Here is a 5321-nt window from a genome sequence, read left to right as displayed (position 1 = left end):
ACGTCCGACTGTGGCATTTCTTTTATAAGCCCTTTCTGTGATGTCCCTCAGACATTCGACTGTGGCATTTCTTTTACAAGCCCTTTCTGTGATGTCGCTCAGACGTCCGACTGTGGCATTTCTTTTATAAGCCCTTTATGTGGTGTCGCTGAGACGCCCGACTGTGGCATTCCTTTTATAAGCCCTTTATGTGGTGTCGCTTAGACGCCCGACTGCGGCATGAGCTTTATTTGTTTACCTTTCGAGGCGTCGCTCTAGACACCCGATCAGTTTTCAGTTATTTTTTTTTACTTATCAAGTCGTGCAACAACTTTATTATTGGGATGAGCATCATTATTTTTGCTCAGGACACATTCATGCATGCATTTGTTTATATCTTTTGTCCAAACTGTCTTGCGAGTACTTTCAAAGTACTCACCTGGCTTGTTGATTTGGCCAGATGTTGATGAAGGCGATCTCATGGATGAAGAGTTCGATAGCGAGTCCGACGCCTAGAGGAGTCCCAGTCAGTCCCGTGCGATCCTACATTTGGTCATTGTATTATATCCGCTTCCGCCACCCCAGAAATAAATCCATCGAGCCTCACCTCGACGCTCGATGAGCTGCCAGTTAGGAGTCAAGTTATCCACCACCACTTTTTATCTCGAGCTAGTAGCATGTCACCACACCCCTGTGTCATAACCACCCTTATGTAAGATATTGGCGAGTTTGTAATAAATTGTTGAGCAGCCTCAGCTCAACCCTGTAATATATTTAATGCTACTGGTCCTCTGTTTATCAAGTATTTGTCTACCAGTGAGGATAATTTTTCCTATACTGGGATCAAAAGATCGATTTTCTCAATAAGTATTTTATTGAAAAACCGGTCGTGACAGAAGGTGTTCTAAGATACTTACCAAACACGGCAGAAGTCATGGAATTCACTTAATGCTTCAGACCCATCAGTTCTTCTTCTACCGGTTTAAGGGCCATTTCAGCATCTTCTGCCCGCTTCAATAACGCAGCCTTTTCAGTCTCCCAGTTGGTACGTTCGGTTCTAAAGCCCTCTTTAAGTTGCTCCATAGCGGCCAACGCACCTTTGAGCTCTTCTTTGGCTTTGGAGGTCTCTTCTTGCTGTAACTTAAGGATTTCTTCAAGATCGGCGGTTTGGGATTCTTTGGTCTTCATTTCAGCCTGCAAAGTCAGATAACACAACAGTTATATATCTCTTGAAGTCCCAAGCACATAACAAGTTATGCACTTGGCACTTGGGGGCTAATGTGGATTGCTTTTTACAGTGAATATTTTTCAAAGTCCCAAGGCTCAATCCAGGTATTAAGCTTGGCACTTGGGGGCTAATGCACATTTGATCATTCATAAGGAAAGGCAATTAAACAAAGACAGACAGTCCCGGTTTGTCTTCAAAAAGACAAATCGGCCCTTGGGGGCTACTACGTTGGAGTTCTTTATATCAAAGTCCCGGTTTATCTTCAGGAGATAAACCGTCCCTTGGGGGCTACAATGGAGAAGATATATAGAATATAATAAATTTCAAAGTGTTCATACCTCATAACGCTCCTTCATCGGGTTCACCAAATCGGCTTCAAGGTCACGGCTGGTATATAGGCGGTTCAAATAACCGGAATAAAGCTCTTCAGTGCTAAGGTTGATGAAGTTGGATAAATCCGTGTTCCCTTTCCCCTTCCCCATGGCAGCGAATTCCTCCTTGGTGGTATGTTTGGCCAAGATAACCGGATTACCAGGACTGGTCTGAGCTGTGCCAGTAATCACAACATCATCATCGTCATTTCTTGGTTGACTTGGCGGATTGCTGGTACCCCTAGCTGGACTTGGCGGGTTAGCAGCCGGGCTCGGTGGATTGGCAGCCGGGCTCGGAGGGGTAACATGAGGGCTTGACGGATCAGTGTGAGTTGCCGGGTCAGCTTCCGGTGGATTAGCTTCAGTGTTCTCGCCTTGTGGGATGGAATCATCCATGACATAGGTATTTCTACCGGTATGCTCAGCAGCCCTCTCCGGTTCAACCTCACCAAGGGGGGTATTAGTTTTAGCCTTCTTGCTCAGGCGGGCTTTGGCACTTTGGCAACACAATAAAGATTAGCATGGTAAACCGAACTATGAAGGAAAAACATGAAGAACAATACACTTACCCAGGGACGGTTTTAAGAGGAGGCAGCTAAGTGGTTGATGAACCGCCGGATGAATTGGAAGACGCCTGGTAGTTTGGATCAGACGGATTAAGTGGATATCTGAAGAAACCTTTCAAAGGATAAAGTTTTTCGGGAGAACAAGTAACCTCTGGACGACGTTTCCGGTTTGGCGTATCAGGTAAACCAGAAGAGGTGATTTGCTGGCCGCTGTGCCGGGTTGTGCGACGGTCTTCAGCTTGCTGTGTCTTCAAAGAAAATTTTGGATCCAGATAAGCAAGAGGGTGAGAGTATTTCACTTTCCGAACTGTACGGCGAAATCTTTGAACCGGAACAAGATCTGAATCAGAGGAAAGAGAGATTACCTCAACATGGTCTACACGACTGGCTGCCGCATCATCCTGGGAATAGTTATTGGCAATAAGGTGTATGAAAAAGGAACCAAGTGAATCAAGTTCTACCTCTGGATCTGATTCGTCAACATCTTCTGGCGGATCAGAAGATTCGGTGGTTTTCTTCTTGCCAGCTTTCTTGGTGACTTTGGTCTTTGCACGAGCCCTGGCCGGTTTAGTCCGTTTCCAGAAAGAGTTGTTGGCCTGCAAAAATTAAAGGAAAGGAGCATTAGCACATTATTAAAGCACAGGCGAATCAGTGAGCATTAAGTTAAATTTACCGCTGGCGGTTTGTTGGTGGCGCAAAAAGGTGGCAACCCGGTCTGGCTGCAGGCGGAGATCGGTTCGTCAAGCATCTTCTTCACAGATTCAGTAACTTCAAGGTTTGTCATTACCACTTCATGATACCATTGAGGGTCTTTGACATCTCCAGTGTATTCATGCATTAAACCGGGGCGGCGGCTTAAAGGCAGAATGCCCCAAGAAACCCAGCAGCGGACAAGATCAATTCCAGTCAAACCATTGACCATTAGAGCCCGGAGCTTGGCAAGTTGAGGTGCATAAACCTTCCGTTCTTGAGCAGTTAAGCGTGGAGGTAACGGGTGGAGGTTGCTAAGCCGGTGAGGGTGGTAACCCAGCAAGGGATTTTCTCCATCAGGGGCAGTATTCCGGCAGTAAAACCAAGTTTGGTTCCAATATTTAGGATGACTGTGGTGTTTTGCAGGAGGAAAATCCGCTTCTTTTCTCTTCTGGGTTGATACCCGACCAAGTTCCATGTTGGGGCCATCGCAGAACTCCGTGCGGCGGTTTAAATGGAAAAAATCCCGGAACAGCTCCACAGATGGTTCTTCTTGAAGTTAGACTTCACAAAATACTTGAAAGTTGCATATGTTGGACACGGAATTCGGTCCAATGTCTTGTGGATGGAGTTGAAAGCTCGCAAGAACATCCCGGAAGAATTTTGATCCGGGCGGGCTGAATCCCCGGTCTAAGTGTTGCATAAAAAAATAACCTCTCCAGCTTGAGGTTCAGGAGGGCACTCAGAGCCCGGAACTCGCCAATGAAGGACCCTTTTTGAGGCTAACGCGCCAGTGATGACATATCCATCGATTTGTGTCTCGATGATCTTGGACGGAACCCAATTGTAGGCAGAGAATTGTTTGGTCATCGTGGAAAGGCAAACTGTGAAAGAAAAAGTGAAAGTCGGTTTATGATTGACGGTTTAAGTATACTACTTAGTGCTAAATCGGAAAATTGCTATTCAAGTCAAGTTGGCGGTTTAAGTGAGGGCTAATGGTGTATGGCGGATTGGTTATCAAAGGTTAAACCGCCCATAGGCAGAAGGGCCAGGGTTCAAAATCTACTAAGTGTTACAAAAAAGGTTTCACAATATCACAGTACAATTTTGGATCTACCGTGGATAACTAAAGAAAATTTTCCTGAACCCTACAATGGCGCTAAGAGGAACAGAGAAGATCCAGAGACAGTCAGTCAGGAGCAGCAAGAAGCCGCGGGATGGTGGACTATCAAAATGAATCTAGCCGCGAAGCAAAGCTAGCAGACGCATATATATACCCTCAGTAAAAGGACTAAAGAGAAGGCTCCGGAAGAACTGAGGAATGGCGACGGACATGGATGAACTCGAAAACCCTAATGAAGATCTAGGGTTACAGGAAATGAACTTACCAGGGCCACTCGGCGGCGGAGGAGCGCGGCAAGGTCTCTGGAACAAATAGGGTGATGCAGCGGCCTTGGTCGGTGCAGGTTCGAAGATCGACGGCGGCGGTGGCACTGGACGTCTTCGGGTCGCGAGGAAGAAGATGAGAAGAAAGGGGAGAAAATGAAAGTGCCTGTCAGGCTTATTTATAACAGGGCAGGGGGATAAGTGACAGGTGCGAGAATCGAGGAGTCCAAAGCAGCAAGTGGCGCAGCTGTCGCCTCGATTTCCGGGATGACATTAAATGAAGGGAATCTTTTTATTCGTTTTTTTACAGAGATGACATCATGATAATCTGTTGTTGTGTCCAGAGGATGACGTCACGGCAGTTTAACAAGGTTTATAAAGGGAAGACATCATGGCGGTTTATGAGAAATGAAGGAAGATGTTCACAGGATTTTTCTAAGTACTGAAGATTGACATGAATAGGTTCAAATCAATCTGGGGCCTAATGTTTGGGATATAACTACTGAGTGTAAACCGCCCAGGAGGGGCCGGTTCACCCTCAACTATATTGAAGCCCACAAAGACTCTTAAGATGGCGTTTTACTATAAAGCTTAGAGGCCCGGAGCCCAAAGGCGGATTAGGGCCCATAGTGGTAACCTCCATAGTCATGTAACTTGTGTTATAAGATAAGGAAGGGAGAGACCGAGCCGAACACTTGTATGAGTCGGCCTCGGGACTTTGTAAACCGGACGGGCGTCAACCCGTGTATATAAGGGGACGACCCGGCGGTGGTTCAGGGACAAGAAACAACAACTCGATAGCCAGGCATAGCTTGTTTAGCTCCCTGGTTAGCGAGACCCCAATAATCCCATCACAACTAGACGTAGGCCTTTACCTCCAGCGAAGGGGCCGAACTAGTATAAAATCCCTCGTGTCCTTTGTCCGGTTTAACCCCTTTAAGCTAACCCGTCGCGATGGATCCACGACTAAGTCCTTACATGAGGACATCTGACGTGATATTTCCACGACAGATAGTGTGTGGTTGTTTGGAACCGAGAGAGCAATACCCCTAGCATGTGGCCAAGAGGGGTCTGACAAACAAGGGAGAGAGGGCGAGAGAG

Source organism: Triticum dicoccoides, chromosome 1B (genome assembly GCF_002162155.2).
Source record: "Triticum dicoccoides isolate Atlit2015 ecotype Zavitan chromosome 1B, WEW_v2.0, whole genome shotgun sequence".
Classification (NCBI taxonomy): Eukaryota; Viridiplantae; Streptophyta; class Magnoliopsida; order Poales; family Poaceae; genus Triticum; species Triticum dicoccoides.
This window is presented reverse-complemented; position numbering follows the sequence as displayed.